Here is a 16,501-nt window from a genome sequence, read left to right as displayed (position 1 = left end):
CACTGTAGGCAAATGCAACATGAAAAAAAATGCACATAGGTCCCAGGAGAAACAAAAGGCCAAGTGCCGAGTCTTTCATTTGCCCAATGGTTCAAGCTGATGCACGTACAGAAAGAAAAAAGAAAGCTCTCATCTCAACCCCAAAGTCTCCCTCTCAGACATCTTTGTTCTCCTTATGGATCTACCATGGCATCAGCGAACTAGGCAGAAGGAGACAAACCAAGGAGAAGAAACTTTCATTTGACCAGTTGTCACATCCTGGAGACCCCTTGCCATTAGTCACACCCTAGGTTCCCTCCCAGCCTGACTTTATCACACCTCCTTTCTGCGACACAGCCTTGTCACCCTGCCATGGCAATCCTTGTTACACAACCCACTTTCAGATTAATATCTCTAAATATTGTTCCCATCTGGTGACTCTTTGCCTGCACATTGATCTACAGATTTGCCCATGGAAGGGCATTAAGAAATCCTTCCCTGCATGCTGTAGACCAGCTCCACACAGTCTCTCTGCTTGATAAACTGAGTTGGGGCCCAGGGTTACCTCTCATGACTGGTCTTCCTCTGGGATTGGGTCACAGGCTCCAGCAGATGCAGATATTTGCTTCATGAAGGCCCCTCTTATCCCTTCTTATCCTCATTATTTACCACAATGCCTCTTCCAAGAAACCTTCTCTCTTTTCATAATTCAAAAATCTGAGAATCACAAGGAGTTTTATTATGCTACATCAGAAGGGACATAAAATGTTACATGGTCTTTCAATATAAAGTTATATAAAATTTTCTTGATGCTTGATTTTTATTGGACATATGATAATAGCATGGTCTGACATTCTAGAAAGATTCTTACAGAAAAGCATGACTATAATAATCTAAGAATATTTACTGAAGTCTAGCCCTCTCTACTCATTTTTAACCACTTTATATTAAAGGGACTTTGGGCAAATGATTTATCATGCTGAGGGCTCAGTTTTAGTTTTATCATGTGGAAAATGAGTCCTTGACATGTCTAAGCTACATGTTCTCTAATTTTTTTTCTTTTGGACTCTATGACCCGACTGTAATAATCATAGACATTGGCCATGTCTTCACAATAAGCTCCATAAAAATTCAGAGATAACTGAATCAAGGCATTGTACTGATGGTCTCTGTAAGAACTTAATTAAATATCTGAAATTGAACTCAGAGGACAGTTGAGAGTACTTCGTTGTTTTCTTCAGTAAATATTCATCTACTTGATGGAAAGTTTTGTTCCATCACATTCAAGACAGGGAAAGACATGAGGACTTTGGTACTTAAGTCTCACCTTGTTCTGACCTAAATAAATTTAGCATTATTGTTGCTGTGTCTGACTTTGTAATAAAGGTCTGATCCCCATTGCTGAAATATAGTGATACATTAAATATGTAAGACCTAGGAGGAGTTTTTTAAGTCATCGGAGGCATGTCCTCACAGGGAATAACAAGAGTCCTGTAGTCTCACTATATTTCCTTGTTACCCCAGCATACGTCATGGTACCCTGCTCCCTCAGAGGCCAGAGGCCAACAGGGCTACCTGATCTTAGACTGAAATCTGAAGATTCAGGAACCAAAGTTAGCCTTTTTGTTTTTCCTTTATAAGTTAATTGCATCAATTATTTTTTATAGCCTGTGTTATTTGGTCAACAGAAAAATGGACTTAAAAAAATCAGCCCCATAATTACCCCAAACTTATTTTGACCCAGTAGAAAACTTGATTTGCAATTTGTGTTAGAATTCATCAATTCCATGATTTATATATCTTGATGCCCAAGCAAGCACTAATATTTACCTTATAATTACAAAAGGTTTAATGCTAACCATCTGCTTTGATCCATGCCTTTGCAATTCTCTCAGTAGGCTACGTTTCACACTCCAGAATTATTCTGCTGATCCTTCAGGATGCAAGGCAATAGCTTTAACACTTTACTTGCATTAAGGAACTGAGTTCTAGTACTACACACTCAAAAGTTGGGTAAATAAATTATCTAACCCAGAAAAAGAGAGATGAAATTCCTAAGATTTAAAAATAAAAGAGCAATAGCTTTAAAATTATTTTAAAGTAAACAAATGAAAATTAACCAAATACATTTATTCACAATTTTTAATTGTAGGATATTATATTTTCACATCTTGCTGAAGGATAAAATTTTCTATTCTCTTGATGTCATAATGAAACATGATTAAATCAAGAAAAAGAGACTGGGTAAAATTAAACATAAATAACCACAATACAAACTTGAAACAATACAAAACAAAGCAAAACTACAATACAAAATGGCATATAAACTTAGAACAATAACCAAGTCACCACTACCATTGTATATAGCTATAGAAGCACATGGGAAAATAACAAAATAAACTCAGATCTAGCTTTGGTTCATACAATGGCAATACAACAAACACAAGCAATTGGAAACACTATGAAAAGTCTTTGGCTTTTCAAGATTATAGTGCTTATGAATTTAGTGGATTGGGAAAAATAAGTTAAGGGTTGAAAATGACTTTATTGTTTCTTTCTATTGAATAAATTAGTTAGGAGCTATTGACAAGCAATAAACTTTGAGCCAAGGACTTGGAGCCTTGACTCTCTGAGGATGGGACGAGTCCTGCTTCTCTCAGGATTTCCCAGTGAGTGCTTCTCAATGGATGCAGGGAAGATATAAAAAGGTCAGGCAAAGGAAAACAAAGACACACACTCATGTTCCATGTTGAAGGAATGAGGAAAGGGATAGAGGACAGAGGGGGAGGATGAAAAGAAGGACAGAGGGATAGAGACAGGCACAGAGAGAGAAAAGGGATGTGGGGAGAGATAGAAACAATAGATTAACATTTTTCTGGGAGATGAGAGACCAAGAGTCTGGAGGACATACCTATCCCCTGATTTCTCCCCAGATCTCTGAACACCTCTTCTCTTCTTTCTTAAGTGGGTTCTTGCCCCACCTAGCAAGCCTTAACTAGGAAAACAACAGTACATAGATAAGGTACAACCGTGGGTAGAAAGAAATGGAGCCCCAACCAAACAACAGCAAGAAGCTTGCCTATAAATGTCCAAAAGCAAACAAACATATCTAGTCTGCACAGTTTTAATGTCTCAATAGACTACATCACCACACCACATACACTTATTTAAGATTTAGTGGATTACCATTGACTGCAAGACAGGTATTAGTAATCCACAGGCTCCCCAAAACATCAACCACTGTAGCTTTTATTTTTTTTTTACAATCAAATAAAGAATCTGTGCTGTTCCCCCAGAGAACAGATAGTCCCAACCGACTTACTATGCCACTGAGATGTAACACCTATAATCTGCAATATATAGCCCCTGTGGACCTTGTACAGTGCATTCTGCCTCCACCACAAAGCCTCTAACTGTAGTTTCCTTCTAGACTGATCTCACTCTCCCAGATTTCTCATTTGCATATACGCCTCCTCTTCCGAGAGAACTGGGATATTTAATCCTTTCTGAAGTAGAAAATGCTAACAGTGTCTGATATGTGTTAATAGCAGTAATAGTTAATTGATGCATCAGGCATTCAGAGGAATTCTGCTATTGTGAAAATTGTAATGAACTCTAATAAGGAGGACATTTATAAACCACTTCATTGTTGAAAAGGCACTTTCACAAATATTACCATATTTTATCATAAGGTCTGTAAAGACGGTTTTATCCCCAGTGTTAAGTGGAAAGAAGTGTTGATGGAGCAAGCACATTAATAAAAGAAACTACATTAACTAGTTTAGAAATTTAGAGAGTTAATTCACTTCTGCTTCTGCAGTCCTTGATTGTTCTACGGGTTAAATAGAAATCTTTAATGCAGGGCTCTTTAATGTGCCTTTGCCTCTTGAGGAAGAAGCCAAATGGAAAAATATAAACATTGTCATATCCATAAAAAGAAAGAAGGGTTAGACAAGCTCCCAGAGTGGAGAACTGCCCCAACCTGTACTAGTCAGCTGTTGGCCCTCTGGCTAATTCTATAAATGCCAAAGGGAAGAAAGAAGGTCTTTTTTATTTAATCATTGATAGAGGAACCATGACGAAGGAGAAAAGCGGTCTCAAAGACAACCAAAACTAAAAATAATTTGAGAATCAAGGAGTTTGGTTTATAGTTACCTAGAATATTTTTCCTTGATAAGCAAAGACACTTTTTTTTTCAAGCATAGACTATGGCCCTCCCCCCAAAAAACCCTAGCATGTAGTAGACTACCAAATGACTTCCTTCAGAGTCAAAGAAACAGTATCACTCTCGCTTTCTGATGTAATCACGGTACAGCAAAATTAATACCAGATAGAAAGTAGCATCTTTAAATATTGCAGGGTCAATATAGTTGAAAGTATTGAAATTCAGGGACATGTTTTGTTATTGTTGTCAAAGAGAAAGGCAGGAGAAAAAGAAACATTAATTATTAGTAGTTAAATAGTAATGAACCCTATAAGAGAGTAGTGAGAAGAGTCTGAGAGAAAAGAGATAGGAGGACAGACAGGAATACAGCAGGAAAACGTTAGAAGGGGTGAACCAGGAGAATGAGGATAACATGACTTTGTGAACTTAGGTAGAAAGCTGGCATGATCACCCACCTGCACAGCAGCTAAGAAACTTTCCCTTTGCTTGGCCAAACCTCCATGGGTTTTCTGTCCTTTCCGAGCCATGCACTTTTGAAAATGTGGAAAAAATGAAAACAAGACAAAGAGGTGGGTTAACAGTCTCTGTTTATAGACTATCTTGCCATGTCAAGCACTCTATTCTAAACCATCCCCATAACTCCATCCAGTCAAACATGACAGGAAGACAGTGACTCCTTACAGTAGGGGACACCATGCCTCATAGAAAAACAACATGACTTACAGTTTTGAGAGAAAAGTAGACGATGTTCGTTCCTCTGTCTCATTCAGTTTATCATGGCCTTGTGTGGCTAGCCTGGATCATTTTCTGGGAACACCAATGACCAATAGAGGTTCATAGACAGCAGCAGGGCAGGTGGTACTAGTTCAGAGCTGCAGTAAAACCCACATTGACAACCTCTGCCACACACACACACACACCTCCCAATTACCTTATCCATTCTTCACTCTTAAGCAGCACCGAGCATTGGGGACGGGGTGGAAGGGAGAAGCAAGGTGGAGGAAAAAGAGATCATGCAAGAAGAAAACTAAGTCTAGAAACAGTTCTATTAGTATGCTTACACAGGTGAGAACTTCCACCCATGACTCAGAACCAATACACTGCTACAAACACATGACAAAAGCATTGGATATTAAAAGTATAATAGTCCATATAAAATGTAACAGGAGATCTGAAGCATGCTATTGAGAAAAATCTAAGGAACAACAGAGCAAACAAACTGGGAGGAGAACACAGGAAAGAGTGTTCTGAAGGTACAAGAGGCATCCCCTGTTAAATATTAGTTGGAATACACTTCTTCAATACTAGGGGAATTCATGAATACCCAAAGCAAACGAGGTCAGAAGCAATACCATTGTGTCTCTTGTCAGCTGAGGTCAGTGAGAGAGGGAATAAAACAAAGAGTCTTTAGTCAAAACAACTAACTTAATCAGGAAATGGTCTCTATGAATGCATAAAACCCTGGGCAATTCTTAGTAATATAAGTGTAATCAACAACAAATAAGAATTGGAAAGTTGTGGCAGTCTGATCACATGAAATTGCTATCATTCAACATTTTGGCTTAAATCAGTATTTGTTTCATACAGCTCATATACTTACACTAACAGATTCATATTTACATACAAAAAGAGAACATTTGAAGAAAAGATTCATATTTATATACAAAAATAGAATAGTTGCAAATACATGTATTAAAACACCTACACACGCCGGGTGGTGGTGGCACACACCTTTAATCCCAGCACTCAGGGAGGCAGAAACAAGTGAATGTCAGTGTGTTCAAGACTAGCCTTGTCTATCAAGTAAGTTCCAGGACATCCAGAGCTACACAAAGAAACACTGTTTTGAAAATCAAAACAAACAAACAAAAAAGAAAAATCTACATAAGATCAAGCCAGTTAATAATTCCAGCATGGAGTGGGGAGTGAGTCCCAAGGCTGCTCACCTATCTGAGGAACTATTGGCAGTTGATGGCAGCTAGGGGAGAAAGGGGCAGTTTTCTTTGGCTTGTGGTCACTGATTGGTCCCCCATGTTGCAGTAGATGACCCATCCTCTTGTGTGTCTGGCCAGCACTAACTGGACTCCATGAGTTAAAAGTAAATAATTTTAAAATGAAGACATAACATTAGGAGAGAGCTGTGATGGGCAGAGATCCTGGCAAGAGTTGGAGCGGAATGAGGAATAGAAGTGATCAAGATACACTGTATACATGCACGACATTTTCAAAGAAAACTTGTGTGTGAGAGTGTGTGTGTGTGTGTGTGTGTGTGTGTGTGTGTGTGTGTGAAGAACAACTCAGTACTCTGTACCCATCCATGATATTGTTGGAAGGTGTGTGCAAAATCCTAACATGATAGAATGACCATGACAGAGCCCAAAGTTATTATGTTAAAAATGACAAAAACTAAATAAATATAATACTGATAATAATAACAATGATAATAATGAAGGCAAATGAAGTAAGGGATGGAAAAAGCTGTCCTGGATGAAAGATAAATAGGCAGAGATAGGTAGGCACAGCTACAGGAAGGGGACACTTGGCTAAACAAGACTTCTAAGAACAGCAGCAGCAAAATACTAAAGCATGAGACTCTGGGAACAGAATAACAGTTAGAGCATCCTTAATAATTTTTCAGGATATTCCGCAAGCATATGAAGATACCAGTGGACTGTGGCATTTCCATCCCTGAAACAGTGTTAACTTGGAAAGTGATGGAACCCCAGCACATTTACCCATCCCAGTTCTGCTGTCACATGGACAGCACTGTCAGAAATATACTAGAATTAAAAAACAAGAAAAGATGCACTTAATGGCTTAATGGAGTCTGGAAGGAGGGTGGGGGACCCTAAATAAGTTTTTCCCTTACTAGAAAGTGTCCCTTCGTATTTCACAATCTTTTAAACTCCAAATTTAGAAGAAGAAAAAAATTACCCAGGCTTCATCTATTTTTCCAGGTAACAGTCATCATTCTTGCCCTCTTCAACAGACACTTATGACATTGAGAATTAAACCTATAAATTATATATATTAGACTTGACCATGACATGATACATCCTCTGCTTGTAATTTAGGTGATCTTACATAATGCAACAGACAGTAATGTTATCATTATTTACAGAACCTCGGAGGCAGCAGTACTCATCAATCTAAATGACCATGCATTATTTTTAATGGTGAAGTACAGTGAACTATTCCAGGTTAAGGCATACTAAGTGGGACAGACAGATTAAATTGGGAGATAGAAAGAGAGATTTCTCGACATGGACAACAATGGTCTCCTGGGCCCTCCCTTCCCCACCCCTGCCTGAGCCACTCTTACTCTGCTTTTGCAGATCCATTAAGCTAACTTTCTCAAATATCAATATACAGTTCATTTTTCACAAGCAAAATGACTGAAAAGTCTAATTGCACCCTAAACGTTTGCACATCATGTTTATAATCTCTTGGATAAAGAAGCAACAGTTGTGCTCGCATTTAACTGAACTGAAACTTCTGGTTTTTTTCCATGTTAATGGGTTTTAATATTTAATTTGATTAAATTCTTACTCTGGTGATATAAATAGGTTGTTTGTTTGTGCTAGCCTAGCAATAACTGCCGTAGGAAGCCCGAATACTCAACGACCTTCTACAACAAGAACCTGTGAATCCTAACAACTAATTAAGGCAAGTGTCTTTCATCATCTCAAAGCTGCATCCCTTTCGGCAGCTTGAGACCCACAGGAAGAAGGTGGCAGCTCATGGACATTTGAATTTAAAAACTGTATTATCTTCATTGAAATCCCACAGTGGCTGAAGTCCCCCAAAGGCCCACTTACATTCAAAACCATTCTCCCACCATGTTAAAAAACTGTGGTTGTTCTGTAATTGATGGAATCAAATGACTTAACATTTAAATTGCATGTACCTTTTGCTCTACTTAAGCAAATAGTCTGTTACATGCTCTCTTCTCTGTAAGGTAAACAGTGAACCTTGACAATATCCTGAATTCCCTGAAAACCTGTTGCCAGCATGTTGGGTACCTCACAAATGGATGTATGATTACTTATGAACTTGGAATTTGTCCTGTGCCATTTCCCTTTACATATGCAGATAAGCTCTTCTGTATTCAAGTAAGAATAATTAGGTTGTAGATCTACACTTTTGCACATTACACAATTGTTGTCTATGTACTTTCAGAGACAGAGGAAAGACATAGAGGACAGGAATCTAATGACTAGAAAGAAATTAAGTATACCTTTTTTAAAGCCTTTCAATTAAGCTCTCAGAATACATATGTATGTAAATAAACCCAGACTCCGCTAATTGCCAGCATACTTAATCTCCCTGAACCTTAGTTTCTTGACCTATCAAGTACAGATAAAAGCATTCCCCTTTATGGGGCTGTAGTGCAATTCAAAGGGGAAAAATGGACAAAAAGTGTTCTAAAGTCCTATGTAAATGAAACTAGGGTTTGTGTGCACCATCTATCATGTGTCCAAGGGGATGCTTTGAGTTTGGAGAGACTAAGAGGACTGCAAGGTACATTTTCTCCCATAATAAATTTAATATCCATTGAGACAACAGGAAATAATTAGGAGATGAGATGATCCTACATAAAATTAAGTTTCATGGGCCAGGTTATGTGTGCAGCTAACAATTTTAAGAAAGGAGTTTGGCATGGGCTGGTGATTATGAGTGTTTTCTTTCCGAAGGGAGCCGGCTAACGAAGCCCTGCCTGAACAAAGAGGCAAAGATATCTAACAGCTGCTTACGACTTTCTGTTGCTTAAAATATCTCAAGAGTATGAGGTTTAGGCAGCTCTGAGTCATCTTCCCCTTAACTTGCTAATTTCTTCAGGACCCAACTCTAGCCATGATGACAACAGCATTCCTGACCTCTGAGCTGCTCAAAATGCTAAGACAGGACTGGAGGTGAAGGGGACACCTCATCCACCACGTCCCTGCGCCGTCAACACTGCTGCAGGCTTGTATTAGTCACCGTGTTTGTTCTGAGCGAGAGAAGTCTGGACAGCTGAAGAAGAGGAACTGGAGGAAAATGAGAAAATCTACATGTTCTTCTCATCGCTGTCCTCAAAACTCACAGCTGAGGTAATGGTAGGAAGGGCCGGAGGCTGAGCCCATCCCACACGACCAAGGATACCAGTTGAGACCAATACATACAGCTCAATTATTCCAGCTCCAGGACGGCCAATTTTAAACAAACTCCCTAAGTGTTCCATATGGGAAATTCAACACAGAAGAACAATGAAAAGTTGGCAAGAGGGAAAGGCAGTCTCACACAGCACCGTGATGCTCTCAACAGACCCGGATACAATGACCCCTGTCAGGGAGCTTTGACTCCACAGGTGACAAGTGCTGCCAGGTTCAAGAATTTGCATAAGCAAACAGCATATGAGCTTGTCTTAGTTAGGGCTTGCTATTGCTGAAGAGACGCCATAACCACGGCAACTCTTATAAACAAAACATTTAATGGAGGGTGGCTCGCTTACACTTTCAGTGGTTCAGTCCACTATGATCATGGAGGTGATACAGACACTAAGGCCCACTCTGTCTGTAGAAATTTAAAGCTAGAACAACAGACAGGTGTATCGATTCTGATCATCACTTGTCTATAATTCTAAGGAATGTAATGATTTAAAAAACACTCTTCAAAACCACTTGTTGCTTTTCCTTTTAAACAACTGCTTCCATTAATGTTGGCTTTCAGTCATATATGAATCAACACATTTACCAGTCCTTCACTGATCACTAACCTGTAGTTGACACCGTTTAGTAAACTGACTCAGGGAGCCCCCAGAGCTAGCCTTACCTCAGCTATAATCTTTCCAGAACAAATAGGGATTGTTTCGTGCTAACAGCTTCGATTACACCCAAGAAATAATTTGACTTACGCTCTAGGCCGTGTTTCTCAGCCTGTGAGTCACGACCCCACTGGGGGTCAAATGACCCTCTCATGTGGGTCAACTAAGACCATTGAAAAACACAGATATTCACAATTCATAACAGTAGCAAAATTACAGCTGTGAAGTAGCAACAAAAATAATTTCACAGCATTTGGGTGGCAGAGGCAAGTGGATCTCTCTGAGTTAAAGGACAGCCTGGTCTACAGAGCAAGTTCCAGCACTACCAGGGCTACACAGAGAAACTCTGTCTCAAATCCCCCAATTAATAAATAAATAATTTTATGACTGGAGATCACCATAACATGAGGGACTGTATTAAAGGGCTAAAACATTATGAAGGTTGTGAACCACTGCTCTAGATAGGGTCATGTGAAATTTTCAATTATTTTTGTTTAAATACAAAATGTGGGCATACTGTTTTTATTTGGTAAGCACCAATTCTAGTTTACATATAAATGAACTATGACCTTCACTAATCATCAAAATTAGCCCCATTCTCTTTTTAAGTGTTATCTTAAAACAAAAGACTTAAAACATGTTGATTACAAACTACTACATGAAAATAATTTTGTGCTATAGCAGAGATGTGGATATTACACAAAATGATCTAGTCAAGGCTTCAAAAATTTGAGGAATGCCACTAAGAGTCACAGGACATTTTTGAGGGGAAGAGTCACCCAAGAATGGGCAGGATGAGCTGCCGGAGAAAACCCTATTATGCAAGCACAGGATTGTGAATAGGAGAAGGGACTGGGGTATAAGATCTCAACAATAAAAAGTTTTGGGCTGTGGTGGTATTCTTCCTTATGCCCTCACCATGCTGCTATTCTTTCATAGAAGTGCCTCAGTCCTCCCCCAGCTGTCCTTTCTGCCCACAGAAGCAAATGGCTTTAATTTTCATCGCCAGCAAAGAACCTTGCACTTCATGGAGTAAGTAGGAAATAATGCAACTTTTCTATCTCCCAATATCTTGAGAGATGTCAGCTGAGAAAATCCTTCTGTAAGGGTTTTTGCTAAGGGTACACGGTTGTTAGTCTATATAATTGGGATAGTCTGTGTATTTCCATATGGGAGGAATGCATGTTCCCGCTCCATGGAAGACAGCCCTGGCCTGGTGACTGGATCACTTCAGCCGTGAAATGTCTGAGAGTGTGTTACAATGGTTCTAAAAGCTAGTACATATTGGCTGTGTTCTTTTCCCCAGTCTCTGTGATCATGAACACAAAAGGGTTCTGTTCCCCCAGGTTCCTCAGAGACTGTAGCCAGCAGAACCTTTTATCCACTCATGACGAGCGTATTGCGTGAGGTATAAAAGAAACCTTGTTTTAAGTCAGTGGGGGTTTCTGGTGGTGTGTTGCCACAACATAAAATAGCCTCACGGAATTGACAGCGCTGTCTGTACTGTTTCCTAAATTAAATGATAAGGTGGCGTCCCCTGCATCTGTGTCAGTGGAATTTGCTAATGTGACAAGTGCTCGTGAAGATCAGCCACACTGGGCCACAAGTCTAATGTAAACCTCCTGCTTCCATGTTGTCCATGTTGAAGTTCATGGTACAGTCTAAGCTTGAATATCTACAGTAGATCTATTTCTACCTGAACTTTGTGCTAGGACTAAAATAGTTCTCCTGGGAACAACATTGTCCGGCCACTGAAACTCTAGTGGGTCAAGCACTTAATGCTTTCGGGTTAATTTCCAGGAAGCTTGAGACTTCAGTTTTGGGATAAGGATGAGCAAGCCTCTTTGAAAGATCCAACTTTTATTTAATTCCATTTTATGATATGCCTATGCTTTTTTTTCTTTTTCACAATTTTTGATGAATATCATTTAATTTTATTTTCGGTCCTTTAAAGAAAAAGTTGGAGGGAGAAGGAGTAAAGAAGGGAGAGAAGGAAGGGAAGACGACAGAGCAGGGTGGGTAGATAGGTTACAGGAAGCTAGAGATGCAGTTCAGTTGATAGAAAGGTCATCTATCAAGCACAAAGGTCATCTGGCAAGCACAAAACCCTCAGTTTAGTTCACAGTACCACATCAATTAGACCTGATGCGAAAATTCAGGAGTAAAGGTAGAAAAATCAAGAAGGTCAAGTTCTAGGTCACCCTCCGTTACAAGTGAGTTCAAGGTCAATAGTCAACCTAGAATATATATAGGACACTATCTCAGAGGGGAGCGAGGGAGAGAGAAAAAGGAAACTGTCCTATCACCATAATAGTTCCTAATGAATACCAATTTTTAGTTCTATTGAATTAATAACTAATTTATTCAAAATTCTCTTGAACTCAACAGATGATAGTTCATGACCAATCATACAGAAAGGGTTCTTGCTTGAGAACAATTCTACTAATTATATTTGTTTTAGCATGTTCTTGTTGTTTCTGGAAAGCCTTTGTAGTTCAAAATACACAATCAAAACTCTCTTAAAAACTAATATTTTAACTTGAGCTGTGCTTCATAGTGCATAATACAAGCACTGCTAAGTCACACAGAAGAATGGATGGTGTATTCCTAGATTTCTGGAAGTTCCCAAAGTGTAGCTGCTCTGTTCAATTTGGTGACTAAAACAACAAACAAAAACAGCATGGAACAGACTAAATTTCTGTAGGCCAGCTATGAGCCAACCTAGTGGCTTAGGGAGCCCAAAATAGAGTCACAGTTAGTATGAAAATGCTCTTGGGAGGAGATAACAGCAAAGTCTATTCATCATGGTTCCTTCAAAGCTTTCCTTATCACGTTCTTCCTCCCCTTCTCCACAAAACACTTTTTTTAAAATATCTGGCAATTAAACTGTCTGGCCAATGAGACTCAGCTCAGTCTCAGCTCCTAGCCCTAGGAGGGGCTCTCTGAAGTTGGCCCTCAGGACCCCTAAGGCTTTATTCTGGCTTAGGTACAGCTCTGCCATTTGTTACAGGACCCTTTCCCAGCACCAAGTATGTTGGGGTCACTGGGAAAGAGGAAACTTATGAATAAATTTGAAAGGGAGTCTGAAAATTTAGATGAATGCCAGAGGAGTCTTTTGTGACTAAAATTAAGTAGTCATCACCATCGAGGACAAACGGGTAGCAGACGCCGGCCCCCAGCGGTCTCCCAAGATCTCCTCCAGGAGGCAGAGGCATGGATCTGTGCTAAATGGCTTAATTTTCTTAATCAACTATTTCATTGTGAGTTTTTAATTTCATTCCCATGCCTATTTTTTTTTCATTTTGCCATAATACAGCTCTAAGTACCGTGTCGAACAATTGACAGTCCTCTCAGCAGGTGCCGGGCTCTGCGGAGCTGGCGAAGCAGTCTACCTCTTATTAATTGGGTTTGGAAATGTGTTCTTGTGTGAACAGAAGCTAAGATGGGACTGTTGTACCTGTCAACATGAAGCGGGGTGAAATAAAATATTTGGAACGTGTTTTAAAATAACTCGTCGTGAGCTTGATTGTTGGCGAAGTAAAAAAAAAAAGCCGAAATAGTCTTTAATATTGAAATAAATAGCCATGCAAATCCAAGTAGCGATGAGACTAAAGCAGAGGTGAGGTTTGCTCATGGTTCTTCAGTGTTTGGCAACAAGAAGAACATTTTCTTTATGCCCAACAGGTTCTACATTGATGGAGTATTTCTAAAACAGCATCTTAACGTGTCGAGAAAGCTGGGAGGCACTACTTAAAACCTAGAAAGTAAGGCAATCTCAGTGCCTCCAGAAGTCTACAATTTGTTGTCTTAAATTTGAAAGATCTTTTCCCCCTTATTAAGCAAAGCTCTCAATCTGAAATTTCACATTCCAGCTTGAAAGCCTCTGCCCCACCTTGACCCTCAGAGGAATGGTTCTTTCTTTTGGAAAAGCAGAAGTGTCTGTTCCGACTTCTCTTCCGTTGTTTCACGTCTCATGTGCTTCAAGTTAAATGATCTTTAATGGCACACATGCTCAGACCCCCGCATAGGGTGGGAGACCAAAGGGAGGCAATGGGAGAGCTGTCACAGTTGAGGGAAAGCTCAGAGATGCATAGAGCCTCTTGCCTCTTGTCACCACCGCCGTCACTGTTGTCATTAACTTGCCTTGGCTGGGAGTTAGTGAGCTCTGTGTCCTCCTGAAGGATAGTTCCTCTGAGGAAGTAAACGATTTCCACAGAGCATTCTAACATGCTGCAAAGTTGTGGAAGAGGACACGTAATGGCCAGAAAGCCTCTGAATTTTATTCCCAGTCATGGCTCCTCGCTTCAAGTTTAGTATTTAACCTATCTGAACTGTATTTGCTTGGTAGCTTGTTTGTTCAAGCTAGTGTCTTATGTCAAATCCACAATTCTTCTGAAATAGCTTTTCTAAGTCCTGGGGAGACAGCGGTAGATAGGCAAGCCCAAGAGCTAGCTAAGCTTTCTTTTCAATATCCATTTTATATACATACACCATGAAAGAGGGTGTGTGTGTGCATGCATGTGTGCATGTGTATATGTGTGATGTACAGGTTGACATGTACACATCCTCATGTAGAGGCCAAAGGCTGACACTAAGGTATCTGGTACCTTCATGGATCGTTTGTCTACCTTATTTTTTCAAGCAGGGTCTCTCACTGGGATTAAAGCTTGCAATACCAGACTGACTGTCCAGTGAGGCCCTATGGTCTGTCTGTCTCTGTCCCCTAGCATTGAATATTTGCACTGTCCTTCCCTGCCTTTTAAACATGTATCCTGCAGTTCTCAACTCAGGTCCTCATGTTTGCCCAGGGAGGACTTTACCTACTCAGCCATATTTCTAGCACAACACTTTTCTTTTTTACAAGCAAAGAGCCACACCAGATAGATGCTTCAGTTCATTGGTGTACACTCGTCATTGGGTATTTTCAGCTGCTGCATCATTTTTAAATCTGCACGACATTTCCCTGAATGGATGGAAAATAATTTAAACTCAACTTCTACAAACACTTTTTATTACATACCCAACATGTCATTTAACTTGACTATTTCTGTAGCACAGATTTCTAAAGCCAGAACTGTTGACTTGAGTTTAAAAGGATGCTACATAGTTTTAAATTATCATCCAAAAGGTTGTAAAAATGTGTGATCCTATCATAAATAATGATAAAAATTGATCCATGCAGTTTTACACTTTGACAATTTGAAAGAAAATATAATCTCATTATTGTTTAAATTCCCATTTTCAGAAAGTAGAGGTTATCTACGTGTTTACTTGAAATTTTACAGTAGTAAGCCAGTCCTCCAAGGAATACAGCATAGTTTTGTATTTATGAATTCCTCCTTTATGTCTTTCAGGAAGATTATATTATTTTCCCAACAGATGTTATACAAGTTTTGTTATTAAATTTCTAAGTAAAATACGTTTTCATTGCTGATGAACTGAAACTTTTAGTACATTTTCAAGTGATTCTACTAATGTAAATGAATTCTTCTCTGATTTCATTTGCTGTCTAGCTACCACCTTGCCTAGTTCTATAATTTTTTTCATAAAGTTTTAGTTGGGTTAGCACTGCGGTCTTGCTCTGTTTGTAAGGAGACTATCATAATATTGCATATCATAACTTTAGTCTTTTATTGTCCAATAATGCAATATTCATCATCTCATTCTAAATTCAGAACACAGCGAGAAAGCCACCTTTAGCTTGCATTGCCTACAGTAATGCTTTGCTTTTATCAATTGCTTTGGTCTTCAACCACTTTGAGAATCTAATTATAGACCTTCTTTTTTCCTCTAAGTGCCTGGGCTACATAAGCAAGCAAATTCTTCACATGTTTTTAAGTTGATCGAACACATACAAAACCAGGACAGTTTCAACTGATAGAACCAGAGCTGTCTCAACAGGACTGGCCAAAAGGAAAACTTCCAAGTGGGTGAAGGGTGTGGACTTAATGCAACAAGCATTTGTTGATCTCTCTCTCTCTCTCATTAGGGGTTCTGTTACTCAACAGAAGGATTGGCTTTCCAGTGCAATTAAAAACAGACACTCTGCAAGGAACCGGCTTGTACACTTTCCTCAAATTATTCTCAGTCTATCCAGAAAAAAAAGGCAAATAAAGCAAACACACAGCCCAAAAGAGATATTAAATATGTGTCTGTTCTGGAGGACACCATACCTGGATACTGTTTCATCAGCGATGGGATGAGTGAAATTCTGGAGTGAGTTTTTAAAAGGTGATATTCAAAGACAGCATTGAAGGGGCATAAAGAACCAGCAGCAGCAGCTCTGTTTTGCCTGGTATATCTAAAGAATGATGGGCTGTCCCCTGTGCTTGGAACGTGGAAAAACTGAAAACATTTTCATTGCACTGTCTGAAGCAGCTTTGTTTTTCTGATAGCTTTGGCCAAGAAAACATAATGTCATAAATCTTGCAAAATAGAGATTCCTCAGAAGCCTAGTGCATTGCATAATCTCCAGTATTTTGTTTCAGAGTGGAAGCCTTATGGTCTCAGGGTTACCACCAAGCTTACCAACTTAGTGCTTTTGTTCCCCTTTG

At 39.4% G+C, this 16,501-nt stretch overlaps 1 long non-coding RNA gene across 7 annotated transcripts in view; it reads right to left on the bottom strand.

Annotated features, from left to right (window-relative positions):
• Positions 1-16,227, bottom strand: part of LOC110340115 — a 37,611-nt gene extending 21,384 nt beyond the window's left edge. For 5 of the 7 annotated variants that reach the window (XR_005869565.1, XR_005869566.1, XR_005869563.1 and 2 more), the window contains exons 1-3: positions 4,868-5,735; positions 4,600-4,674; positions 545-696 (exon numbers count right to left, since the gene is read on the bottom strand). This is a non-coding gene — a long non-coding RNA (uncharacterized LOC110340115). Of the gene's footprint in view, positions 1-544; positions 697-4,599; positions 4,675-4,867; positions 5,736-16,120 lie in introns of those variants that run through there. The other 2 variants (XR_005869564.1, XR_005869567.1) reach the window with 2 other exon arrangements.
• Positions 16,228-16,501: the final 274 nt, after the last annotated feature.

The sequence above is a fragment of the Mesocricetus auratus genome, unplaced genomic scaffold, assembly GCF_017639785.1.
Source record: "Mesocricetus auratus isolate SY011 unplaced genomic scaffold, BCM_Maur_2.0 Super-Scaffold_100018, whole genome shotgun sequence".
Taxonomy (NCBI): domain Eukaryota; kingdom Metazoa; phylum Chordata; class Mammalia; order Rodentia; family Cricetidae; genus Mesocricetus; species Mesocricetus auratus.
Note: the sequence above shows the minus strand (reverse complement) of the source record. Positions and strands in the feature narration are given on the sequence as shown.